The sequence below is a fragment of the Spermophilus citellus genome (genome assembly GCF_964194105.1).
Source record: "Spermophilus citellus genome assembly, chromosome: 13".
NCBI lineage: Eukaryota > Metazoa > Chordata > Mammalia > Rodentia > Sciuridae > Spermophilus > Spermophilus citellus.
Genome location: NC_138193.1, coordinates 95,876,275 through 95,889,697, shown reverse-complemented (window position 1 = coordinate 95,889,697; position 13,423 = coordinate 95,876,275). Strand labels below are relative to the sequence as shown.

The following is a 13,423-nucleotide window of genomic DNA, read 5'->3' as shown; positions in this document are numbered from 1 at the left end:
CGTAAGCATAGGGAACATGATTAACTCCCATAGACCAGGCTGCCTCCTACTCTCCCACGAGACCCCTCCCAGGCTCATCTTCTTCCCTGGAAGAGTGCCCCCATCTGTGAGAGCTCCTCTGCTCTCATTCATCCCTCCCCATCTACCCAGAGACCTGCCTTCGCATTTCCCTACTGGCCAAACTCACATGGAAATAGTCAGGGACAGTACTGGGGAGAGCCCAGCTCTGCCATGTGCTTACTGTGTGACCTTGAACAAGTACTTGACCTCTCTGTGGCTCAGTTCCTACGTCTTTAAATGGGGATAATAATAGTCCCTACTGAATAGGGTTGTTTGAGGATTAAACGAGGTGCATATATCAGCTTGCTCAGAGCGGTGCCTGGCACGTAGTAAGCGCTGTGTAAATGTTAGCGAGTATTGTTTTGAATTGGGGAGGAGGACCAGTGACAGAGGCATTTAATCATTTGAATAAAGTCAAGTGCAGAGAAAGCCAGCCTGCCTGGATTCTACATTGCCAGTGGGGCTGGGAGGAGGAGGGGAGGCAGACAGTACTGTAAGCAGTGACTAGAGAGAGCTGGTCCTGGGGAGGCCGCCTGGGACCCAGGGAGGCTGCCTGGGTCTCTGGAGAGGTTGCTGAGCTTGGAGCTCTTGGCACCATAAAACACAAGCTAAGGACACCAATGCATAAATGGGCAGCCTCTATAAGCCACAGGAGTCGGGAAGTCACTCTCGTATTCGACCCTGGCTGGGCCCACCTGTTGTCTGACTGTGGCCGGTGAGAAGCAGTGTGGCTGAAGAGCTGGGAAGGCAAGTGGCCTGGCAGAGGTCATTGGGAAGGGGAGGGGTATCTGCCTCCCGGTCTCTGTATGAAGGGCAGCGTCCCCAAGGATGCCGACCAGGAATGGCTGAAACCTTGGTCACTTGATTCTGCATAAAGAACATTTCCAACAGGGCCCAGGGTTGAAGCGTGGTTTCACAGACAGTGATGGAATCTTAATCTCTGAGAAGAGTCTGCATCCCTTTGGGCTGGAGGAGGGCAGAGGGACCCAGAGCTTTCAGGGCCCAAAACTTGCAGGAAGAGTGGGGACCCAGGGGCCAGGTTCTGTGAGGGGCCCTCACACCCTCATTGCACTACAGGCTTTTCTGCTTCCTGGGACTGTGTACTCTACAGCCCAGCAGGTTCTTGCCTTCTGCCTTGGATGGTAGACTGAGCTCTGCCAGGAGTCTTCGGAGAAGTGGGCAGGATGTTGGAGTGTGTGTGCATGCATGTGTGTCAGGGAAAGAGAGAAGGAGAGAGAGAGGGAACGAGAGAGAGAGAATGCACCTGCCCGTGTGTGTCGGAGGTGGGACCCCATGTCTACAGGCTTGCTCAAAGGAGTCAAGGTCCCAGCAGCTGCCTCAAGTCTGAAGTCCCTGTTGCCTGGAGTCCCTCTCCTCCCGGGCACGATGCCAACCTTCACCATCTGAGCTCCTGAGCCCTGGGGAGGGTGCCGAGCCTAAGAAAAGCCTTCCTTCACATCTCCTGGCATCTGCTCCCAAACTCCCTGCCAGGCCAGAGCTGTCTGGGCCACTAGCCATGACCAGGAAGGAGAGTGAGGAGCAGGTGATGGAGATGGGGCCACCATGCTCCAAGGCCTCCCCACCTCACCCGAGCCATCCATCAAGACCAGTTTCACACATCTGCAAGGTTTCCACTATGGGCACAGGGCAAGGCGGGCCAGCAGGAGAAAGACCCACCTCCAAGTTCAACCCAGGGCCAGGCAGAGTGACAAGCACAGAAGGTGTCCTTCTCCCAGCTAGGGGACAGGGAAAAGTGTGCCAGACGAGGCAGACCCAGACCTGTCCACAGAGGGCAGAGGAGAAGCAGAAGGGAACTCCAAGCAACAGCAAGCCCGTGAGCAAGTGCTCAGAGGAGAAGCTGGCACAGGGTGGGAAGCTCTTGGAACAGCAGGAGCTGGAGTGTTGGGGGCGTTGGGAAGGAGCAGGCCAAGCTGGGGTGGGTTGGGTTGCAGATGAACAGCCTGTGTGCTGGACCAGGCCCCCTCCCCACAACTGATTGTGGGGAACTAAAGTTTCTGAGTGATGAGTGGCAGCTCAGCACTATGCTGGAAAACCATGCAGCTATAGTAATAACAGCCCCTGCTTCTTGAGCCCCCACATACCAAATCTTGTTTTAGGCACTTTCCATATTACATTTCTTACCCCAAGGTCATCCAGCTACCTGGTAAGAGGTGGGACCAGGGAGGTGGTATGGGTGGTAGGAGAAGCAGCAGGTCTGGTATTAGGAGACCCAGGCCCAGCTCTGGAGCTGCATCTGTGAGTGAGATGTTGACTTGCCAGACTTCATGTCCCCAAGTGTTGAATGGATATCATCTCTGCCAGTGGGCTGCACAGGGCTACCATGCCCCTGACCACTGTAGAGTGCTGCCCATGTGGGTCTCCTAGAACCCAACCAGGGCCCTCCTGCTACACAGCTCACCATGTGGGGTTTTCTGGGATGCAGAGCATAGAGCTGGGCCCTCCATCTGGCATGGCTGGGGCCTCGCCAGGGAACAGTGCCCCTTTGGACCAGAACAAATAAGAGGACTTATAAAAGGAAACAATACCACTTAGCCAGTGTCAAAGGTCAGCAGCCAGAAGCACAGGCCTCTCCTTCCCAGTCTCTCTGGCTGCATTACTCCTGTCTCTGCTTTGCTCGATTGCTCTCTGGCTTTCCTTCCTCTGTAACTCTGACTTGCATGTGACTGTGACTCAGAGTGACAGAACCTGAGTGGCTCAGGCGAGCCAGCAGCTTGGGTCCTCTTGGGTCAGGTGTCCCATGCTAGTCCAATCCACTGTGATCTGGGCCAGGATGACAAGGTACAGGGTGACTTGTCCACTGTCTTTGGTCCACTATGGCTTGGACAAGGAAGAGGCTACCTATGCCCACCCTTGATGTATTGCAGTAAGAAGGACCAATCCAAAGAGGTAGGCAGGGCCAGGCATACCTCACATGTGCCCGTCGACAGCCTCCTTGGAGCCCTGGCACCTGCCCTCCGGCTTTCTCTCTTCTCCTGTGCTTTCTGACTCAGGGCCATACTGAAGCCTTCTGGTGGTCTCCAAAGAGAGGCTTCAGGGGCTGCTCTCTGGACAGAAGGGACTGGCCATCCAACCACTGGGTCCATCAGCTGGCAGAGAACAGGAATGAAGCTGAGGAGAAAAGGGTTTTGGCCAGAATAGCATCCTATATCCTCAAATGGAGGGTACCAAGACTGTAAGACCAGGTCCTGCCCTGAGGGGGTTATAGTAGTGGAGTGTGGGGGTATTTTGCATACTATATTTCTTACCCCCAAGGTCACACAGCTACCTAGTATGAGATGGGACCACGGAGGCAGTGTGGATGGTAGAAGCAGCAGGTTTGGTGTCAGGAGACCCAGGCCCAGGTCTCCTAGCCGCTAGGCATGTGCTATTGTTAATCTCTGGACAAGGTGGATGGTCCCAGGGACACCTTAGGTGGTCAGAACTCTGAAAGCACCTGATTTTGAAGGCCAAAAGACCTAGGTTAAATTCTAGATTCATCCATTTATGCCTGATGACCTTGGGCCAGTAGTATTGCCCTTCTCTGGACCCTGGTTTCCTCTTCAAACTGGAGCTAGTAATGCCCACCTGGAGGGTCACGGTGAGAAGCAGAGACAATTGACAGGATGCCTGGCCTACTTGACACTGCTGCTATTATTAGTAGACACACTAAGAGCAGAGGAGGCCCGTGTCTGTTCTGGTGTGTGGATGCCCTCCCTTGATCTTCCCTTCCTCGTTACACCCATCATCTGCATTCTCACTGGCAGCCTCAGACTTAGCTGGCATGGGGGGAAGTCCAGAGGTGAGAAACGCCCACCGTGCTAGGGGCCAGCTGGCCCCCCACACTGCACATGCAGATTGGACTAGAAGGAGCATTGCTCATGGAGACTTTGCTGTGATGCTATGTCGGCCAACGTCGCCAAGAGAGGCCAAGTGTGTGGCAGAGAAGGAGGCTACGTGGGCAGTTGGCAGAAGGGGACGCTCAGGGACCCAGAGTAGGAGGAAGGCTTCCTAAGAGAAGGTGATGGCGGGAAGGAGGCGCACACAGCAGCCAGTGCAGGAGAGCTGCTGAGGTTCCAACGTGGAAGGGAGGTCTTGGCCATAATTCTGTAAATCTAAAACTGTTCCAAAATCAAGTGGATTTTGTACAAACAGTAAATGGTGAAACCAAACAAACAAACAACACGGAAGGAAGGGGGAAAGAGAGTATGGCCTCAGACATTGAACTTGATCCAATTTGTAGTTACATCCAGGGCCCAGAGGCTTTGACACACCAACCAGGTGTTCACATTGACCCTAAATGATGTCCAGGGCCATCTCTGGAGGCTGCTGGGAGCAGAGCATGCCAGGCTCCCAGCCACAGAGGCTGGCACATTTGTGCACCTGTTTTCACCTTGCTGGTTTCCAGTCCCATCTTCACCTAATGCCACCCACCTCCAGCTCCCACATAGATTCAGCACATCCGGGGGCAAATCTCCACTTTGGGGCTTCTCCCACCTGCCTGCTGGCTGGTGTCTGTTCCCAAAACGCCAGTCCCAGCTATCCGGTCTCAGCCCTTAGCCTAGCACCTGGCACAAAGTGGTAGGTGCTTAGGAAATGTTGGCTCTATTTATTAATTAAGACAAGCTCAGAAGGAACAAAGTCATGTTTGTCTCACTGACTTTCCAGCAGGTACACTTGGACAATCATGTGTTACAGATTGTCCAAAACCTGAGCCCTTCAGCTCCAGGGGTCCCTGCTCTCTGCTCAGCCTCCCTGGGCACCATAACCCTCTCTACCAGAGCTGGCTGTCTTCTTCCAGGGCCAGCCATGAATTCCCTGACAGCCTGTGGCAGCCTCAGCCTGCCACCTCCTGCCATCTGGCTCAGACCAGTGAAGGAGTCCCAGTGCACTCTCAGGCCCTGCCACTGTAGGAAGGGGCTGGGGGAATGGAAGTGGAAAGTACCTGCCTCCCACCACTCACCCACCCCATGTCACCCCTTTCCCAGGACAGCCTTAAGAGCAGTGATTCTTGAAGGTCATGCTCAGATGAGCCTGATCCCTGACCTCAGTCCAGAGGCCCAGGAGGCCACTGAGATGAAAAAGAAAGAGAACAGGACTTGGCCTAGGAAGGCCTGGTTCTGCCATATGCCTGTGTGGCCTTGTCTGACTTATTCAGCCCTTCAGCTCAGTCCCTATCGCTGGAAACCCAGGATTCAGAATTCAGCCGCTCTCTGCTGATGTTGGTAGGGTTGTCCATGATGACAGGCCCAAACAAGGACTTGCACTCAGCCATTCACCAGCCATGTGGGCTTGAGTGAGTTATGAAAGCTAACTGTGCCTCAGTTTTCTTACCTGTAAAGTGGAGATAATGCCTCTGTCATAAAATTTCCGTGGGGCTGGGGATGTGGCTCAAGCGGTAGCGCGCTCGCCTGGCATGCGTGCAGCCCGGGTTCTATCCTCAGCACCACATACAAAACAAAGATGTTGTGTCTGCCGAAAACTAAAAAATAAATATTAAAAAATAAAATAAAATTTCCATGAAGATTAAATCATGTGTAAAGCACTTAGTACGGTGCCTGACAGACACTGAGGCACCAAGCATTTATTAACACATGCTTGATAACCATGAGCTTTCCTACCTTAACCACCACCACCACCACCACCACTACTGCTACTGTATGCCAGGTATTGAGCAGCTGAGAAGTAGAAGCCAACCCCACCCACAGAAGGCTCAGAGGCCAGAAAGACCAACAGGAGATCAAACTCAGGCACATCAGTCACTGAAGAAGCAAAAGGAAGCAGAAACTCAAGGCCCCAGGAGGCAGGGTCCAGGATCAGAAGGAGGGGCTGGGCAGGCAATAGGGAAAACCTGAGGCCGACAAGATTGTCCAAGTGCCCTGGCCAGCCTTGGTCCTGGGCACCTCAGGCAGTGTGGGGAGGTTGTCTTGAGATGGATCAAGGGGTCGGTTTTGAAGCTAAAACTCCAGCTGCCCCTCTGCTTCAGCTGGGGGAAGGTTGATCAGACCCTCCCAAGGCCCTCACTGACTCCATGGCATCTCATCAGTGCCAACCAGAACCGTGGTCCAATGTGCACCCAAAGGCCCAGTGCATTGCTTGAGCGTCCGACAGGCCCAGGAGCCCTTGACTGACCCTCCCACTGACTCTACTTCTCTCTCCACTGTTGGTAGGGGACAGATGGCAGCACCCATGACAACCCAGAATCCTAGAATGCTGATGGGCCCCAAGGACATCTCCTCCAACCTCTTCAAGACCAGGAGCGGGGCAGGGTTTTGCCTGTGATCACTCACGCAGTGGCACAGCTGGAACCCGACCGCAGGTTTTCTGACTTCCATCCCAGGGCTAAGGGTCCTAGAGCAGCCAAGAACAGAGGAAGGAGGACCGTCTTTGCATTTCAAGTTAACTTTCAGTATTTGTGGCCTGAGATTAAAAAAAAAAAAAAAAAAATGTCGCTCTGAGACTCAATTTTCCACATCCATAGAACAGGGTAAAAATAACATCTCCTGTGTAGGCCTTCCGTGCAAACTTCAACAGTGGAATGCACAGAAACTGCTTTGTAAGTGATGGAGGCTGGGGTGGAGGAAATACGAGGAATGATTACTACTCTACTTAGAGCACAGTACATAGGAAAGACTCAAAAATGTTGGCAAGATGAATGGATGAATGTTTGAAGGATGATGAGTAATGATCAAAGGGCCCCAGGAGCACTGATTTATTTAGATGGGTGAGCTCAGGTAAGGCTTCCCAGAGGGGGTGGCTTTTGAGGTGTGTTTTGATGGAGGAATAGGAGTGCATCAGGTAGGAAAAGAACATAAGTATCCATAATGTGGAAATGGGTCCTCCCAAGAGCTATGAGGACCAATCCCACAGACAGGTTTGGGCTCTTGGCCCTCCTCAAAACTCACCCCTCTCCCATGTGCATGGGACATGGAGGAGCTAACAATTTATTAAATACTAAATATAACTTTCCAGAGAGACCTTGGGGAACTTCTAATCTAATATCCCATCTATAGGTAAGAGAACTAGGCCAACTAGGGCCTGAGGCTGAATCTGGCCCACTGTTTATTTTTGTTAATAAAGTTTTATTAGAATAAGGCCATGTCCATTTGTTTACATAGCCTCTATGGCTGCTTCCTTGATCCAGTGGCAAAGTTGAGTAGTTGTGAGACACTATCATATGGCCTGGGAAACCCAAAACATTTACTGTCAGTTCCTTTATTTAAAATGGTTTGCTGACCTCTGTCCTATAGCAAGACAGAGGCAAAGTGAGGATGGGCACACACCGGGCATCTTGACTCCCAGTTGGGTTCTCTTCAACTCCTGTGCACCATCACCTCTCTGTGACCCAACCCTCCCCCATAACTCTGCCCAAACAGTGAGATTTCAGGCATCCAGGCTCTGGACCCCTACCTGGGCTGCCCACTGTGGCAAGTCCACTTTATATTGGGCTATAGAATTCCTTCTCAATGCCTGGCTGTCCCTGGCAGATTTATTTAATTAAAACTGCACTACATCAAATCTGAATTTGTTGTTCTGAACTCAAAGATACCCTGTCCAGGGCTGGGGCTGGGGATCAATGGTAGCGCACTTGCCTGGCATGTGTGAGGCGCTGGGTTTGATTCTCAGCACCACATATAAATAAATAAATAAGTAAATATCAAAAACTAAAAAAAAAAAAAAAAAAAAAAAGATACCATGTACAACTGGTCATAAGGACATACAAGACACAGGTCTGTGCCGTGACACCATGCCCTGGGGCAGATCCCAAAGGCCCAAGGTCAGAGTCCTTCCCAGGATCCTGCCCTGCAGTGTGTTCCTGCCCACTTCCCTCTGGGGCCTCGCATTCCATTCATCCTCCCTGTTTCCATCCCATTCAAACATCGGGTCCATCTGGGATGCCCACCTCCCCCTAATTCAATAAATCAGCAGAGATTTATTAAGCACCGGCTCTAAGCCAAGCACTCTTCTATGTGTGGGGGACACACCAGTGAACAAAAGAGACAAAAAAATTCCACCCGTAGAGCTGGGAGTTTCACTCATAAGTACAAGGGCATCCCAAACACTGGTTTTTGTTTTGGGGTTTGGGGTTTTGTTTGTTTTTTGTGGGTTGGTGCTTTGTTTTGTTTTTTTGAGCTACATCCCCAGTCCTTTTTATTTTTATTTGAAAACAGGGTTTCACTAATTTCCTGAGGCTGGCCTTGGACTTGTGATCCTCCTGCCTCAGCCTCCCAAGTCACTGCGATGACAGGCCTGTGCCACCACATCAGCAGGTGTCCCCCACACTGTGTGCTCTCTCTCCCCTCTCTTCCCTTCCTCTTTTCTCTCTTTACCTCTCCCCACCCGCCCCCCACTCTCCCCACCTGAACTCTTGAATTCTCTACTTCTGTCCAGCTCACACCCGGGCCCTTGACAACTGGGCCATGCCAAGGTCCCCTAATGAATCCTCCTGCCCCCACCCAGGGGTGCCATGTCATTCATCTCAGCACCTCTTTGAGCACCTACTTCCCTTACTCGGGAGCTGTCAATGGCTCCCCATTGCCTTCCAGGTAAGATTTCTACCCTGAACCTGCCTTTCAAAGCTCCTCAAATTTGAGCCCTCTCCCTCCTCAATGACCTTCACTTTTCAACAGAACTTCTTGCTCCAGCAGGAAGATTTGTATTGTTGTTAGGTTTTAATATTCATCATCTTCTATTTATAAAAGTAATAAAATTTTTGCAAAACATAGAAAGTATAAAAAGAAAATTAAAATTAATCATGAGCCCATTATTCAGGATAAACTCCATGAGCTTTTAGGATATTTCCTCCTAGCTCCTTCTGTTGCGGGTATGCATGTATACATACATTTTTTATATGCATATAGTTAGTATGGGGTCCCACCATACAGAAAGGGTTGTGCCTCCCATCTTTAATGTGATATGAGATTTTCTATGTAATTAAGAGACTCCTCAGGAACAGCACTTTAATGGCTGCACAATATTCTGCCCCATAAATATACCTTAATATGTTTAACCAAATCCTATTGGTGAACATTTGGACTGTTTACAATTTTTCACAATGAAAATGCTGCTATAAACATCCTTGTTCATAAATCTCTGTTCCCATCTCTGGTTTTTTTCCCAGCAGAGATTCCTAGAAGTGGCACCGCAGGGTCCCCTGACAGATGCATTTGTAAGGCTCTCGCGCACCAGGAAGCTGCTGTTCTGAGGTCCTGCAGGTCCCCCCAGCCAGACATATGAAAATACCCCTGCCTGTTTTCTCTGCCCCTACCAATAGGTGTCCTGTTCACAGCAGTTTCCCTGTCAGTCCTGCATCTCCCATCAGCCCCTTGGAGCTCAGGGAAAATGCACCCTCCTCCATGAAGCCCTCCTGACACCCTGAAGTTCTTCACCTCCAATCCTCCTCTGTTCATCTCAGACCCCACCTAAAAACTGATCAACGTTGCCACACATTTGAATAATACGGGCAGTGCTAACCTGGGCTTTAGATGGGACTTTGAAGTTTTCAAAGTGCTTCCACTGAAAGGGTTCATGTGATTTACTCCCAGATGGGAAATGTTTTGAGGTCACCTTGGTTTGATCATCTGGTCTACTTCTCCTGGCCACATCACTGACCTTGAGTCTAGCCTAACCTCAAACTAGCCTTGAGTTCATGGACATTTTAAACCCAGCCTTCCCTATTCCTTGGCCTAGTAGAACAGATTATAGAAGGCTCTCCTTCACAGCATGGGTCAGTCAAAGAGAACAGAGGTCCTGCAACCCAGTCTTTGCTCATCACCAACTTGCTGTGACCAGGGGCTGGTCCCTGTTCCTCTCTGAGCCTTGGTTTACCTATCTATAAAATGGGCAAGTTGAACTGTACCGTCTCCATACTCCAGCACTGATCGCTGCTGAGGTCCCTGTGGCAGGCACCCAAAGCAGCTCTGGGTGCCTCTGAGGTCCCTGCACAAAGCCGGCCTCTGGGACAGGCCCAAGGGAGCTGGCCCAGGAGGCAGGCCTGGCTCCAGGCCAGGCTGTGTCTGCAAACACTGACCTTGGCTGCCGCAGGGATTTTCCATGACACCAGCACCCTCCCTCTCAGCTTCCCCCACTCCACGTGGGCCCAGGGAAGGTGGGGGCTGGGGGCCTTGAGACTGTCCTACACCAGAGGCCCCCTAATCAGTAAGGGGGCACCTGCGGATGGGAGAGAGCTAAGGAGAGAGAGAATGAAATCCGGGAGGAAGGAAGGGGCAGGGACAGACAAGCTGGTTTGGAGTGGGGGGAAGAGCCACGAGAGGAGATGAGAGGAGATGGGAAGAGAGGCCTTGGGAAGGGGCAGGGCTGAGCGAGGGGACGGGTGCTGGGCTTCAGAGCTGTCCTTCCTGGGAGCTCTGGCCTGGAGGGCGACAAACTCCAGACCCAGTTCTGCACGCTGGTCCCCACCCCCACCCCAACTCAGGAGGCTCTGTGGTTTCCCAGGCCCAGCTCTGGGTTTGGCCAAGCCATGGGGGAGGGGGGGTCCTTCTAAGGCCTTAAAGTTGAAGGGGACAGGGTACCAAAGCAAGAGCAGGAACTATGAGTCACCAAAGGACCTCCTGCTGATGGCCACCTCCCCTCCCCCTCTGGGTGTCTGCCGGGAGGTTTACTCTCTGCCATTTCAGACTGCAAAGTCCTCCAAAACCTTGGCCTTTGGGGTTGAACAACATTTCCTGAGCAACTGCCCCCTATAGGCCCTGTGTGGAACTCCGAGGGGACTTGCAGCCCTGGGAGAAAGATTCCAGCAGGTTCCTGAACCAGATCTTCCAAGAGGGAGGGAGAGCACCTGCGCTCCCCCCTCCCAATGCCCCAGACGAGCAGCCCTGCCCTCTGCCTCCAAGAGGCCTGAGCTCCTGTGCCCGATGCCTTCCCTCATCCCCTTTAACACACCAATCAGGCTACCTAGGAGCCCCCAGTCCCACCTCCCAGCTCCACACTGATGCCATCTCCAGACTAAAGGCAGCTCTGCTCCATGCCTCTGTCTGTCCCTGAGGAGGCAGAGCACTTGAAGGCCCTTCCTAGGTGACACTCAGCTCAGGCCTGGCTGCCCTCTGCCCTACTGCAGATGAGCCCAACCCTCCTCTCCTTCCTGGAGCCCCCCGCTCCTTGCTGGCTGCCCCACAGGGCCCAGGCAGCACCCCAAAGCCAGGCCCTTCCCCCATTTCCAGCATCAGTCCAGAATTCAAAGCCTTTGGGTGTCTCAGGCCATAGGTCACCTCATCCATCTTCCCTCAGGACAAACATTAGCCCAGCCAGGGCCATATTTACATTAGATAACTGGGTCTGCAGGGAGACAGGATATGGCAGGGCACCACCAAGCACTGTGTTTCTAATCCACCCCGAGATGGAAATCAGAGTCAGATCTCAAAGTTAGAAATGGGAAGAAGGACCCTACAGGCTCTGGATGTGAAGGAAGAGTGTTTCCCAAACTGTGCTCCAAAGAATGCTTGTTCAGCAATATGCAGTGTGAGGAAAATTCTCCATGATCAAATACGTAGGAAACTTAGCAGCTTCCCCCACCTTCCACTGGCCTTGCACATTAACACATGGCTGGCGCTGACACAGCCTACACTTAAATCAAATGACAAATCCTCTTTAATCCGGCATTTCCCCAATTTAATTTAACCAAGCAACCCTTTTCTCAACCAACAGTTATTAACATCCCATGGAACTGATATTTCAGAGAATTATCCTTGGGAAAGACTGATTGGGGGTTGTTGATGTTATTAATAATTAATATCTATGGATCCCAATGCCCTAAGCATTTTAAGTCTGCTTAAATCTCCCCAGGAACTCTATGAGGTACATATATTATTATGGCCATTTTATAAGTGGGGAAACTGAGGCACAGAGAATTAAGAAACTTGGCCAAGGTTAAAAAGCTATTTAGCTTCAAAGCCTGGGTTCTTATCTACCTTACCAAACTACAGAGATCCCCTCCTTATTTTCAGTATTTCAAACATATAACAATTAATTAAGTCAGTCAGTCTCATGGAATCATTATTATTATCCCATGCCAATCAGATGTTCTATAAGCAGATGTGTTCTTAATTAATTTTGATGGAGAAATACATTATGGCTTTAATAATCATGTATTCAGTGTCTGCTCTACGTAGTATCAACACCATACTGATTAACACATGGTACTTCATTAATGAAACTTTTTGCATTTCAATCTTGGCTCTACAAATGGGTAGGGGAACAGAGAAGATAATACAAGGCATTGATAGCATGAGAGAAGGTGGGAGCCTCCTCTCTGCCCACGACACTGAGATGAGGGGAACTGAGGCCCAGAGAGGGGAAGGCACTGGCCAAGACACCAAGTTAGTCAGGGCCAGGTGAGACCCGCAGTCCCTGCTCCCAGCCCCAGGCGCTTTCCTCCACCCAAGGCTGCAGGTGGCAGCCTGGGCTTGTGACCAGCTAGGCCAGAGGCAGGAGGTCAGGCAGGCAGGCCAGCAGCATCTGAGGCCAGTGGGAGCAGGCAGCCCAGCCCCGGCCAGCCAAGGCCATTGCCAAGGGCTCAGAGTGGCTAGTTGTGCTCTGACTAGGAAACAGGCCACAGAGCGAGGAGGATCAGCGGGGGAGGGGGGATAGTGGATGCACCCCTTCAGGCTCTGCATGACCCCAGAAGATGGTGACAGCCAGTGTCTGAGCTCCTTGCTGATGCCGGGAGGAAAAGAACAGCTACCTGGAGTTCCCGTCCTATCTCTTAGTTTCTCACTACCCTCAAATATTTATACTAATAATGAGTTCTCATACCCAGATATATAATTAATTTTTATATCCAGTCACCTGGCTTCCTCAAGGCAATTTCTATTTCTCCAGCCAGGTTCCAGAGCCATCTCTTAGCTAAGCTGCTCCCAAGTTGGAGTTGCTGGCCCTTGTTGAATGAACTGACTCTGGTTACCCATGAACCAGAGATCAGGGAAAAAAAATATTGGTTTTGGAATCAAGTATCCTGGGTTATAGTCCTGGCTCTATCATTTACCAGCTGTGTGAGCTTGGGCAAGTAGCTTTCTCTCTCTGGTCTTTGATTTCCTCATCTGTATAATATAAGGACTGAACCAAATATCACTCAGAGTCTGTCTGGCTCTGAGAACCTTTAAATCTATGGTGGGTTCAAGGAAGGGAGACAGAGTGAGGGAATGGGAGACAGCCGGGTGAGGACTCAGAGAGGCAGCAGCAAGTGTCTCGTGGTCAATCTTGACTGCCCAGCCCAGGAGGTACTGTGAGAGAGGATGCCCCAGAGGGACAGCAGAGCCCCTCAGCCAAGGCTGGGCAAGGAGGAGATGGGTAACACCTCTTACCCCCTCCCTCGCAAGGCCAAGCGAGGGACCAGGGCGGCCGATCTTCT

The 13,423-nt window shown here is 51.4% G+C and overlaps 1 protein-coding gene across 1 annotated transcript in view; it reads left to right on the top strand.

Moving 5' to 3' along the window:
• The window catches only part of KCNK3 (potassium two pore domain channel subfamily K member 3), a 35,973-nt gene that overhangs the window by 15,940 nt on the left and 6,610 nt on the right, over nucleotides 1-13,423 (top strand). The window lies entirely within an intron of this gene.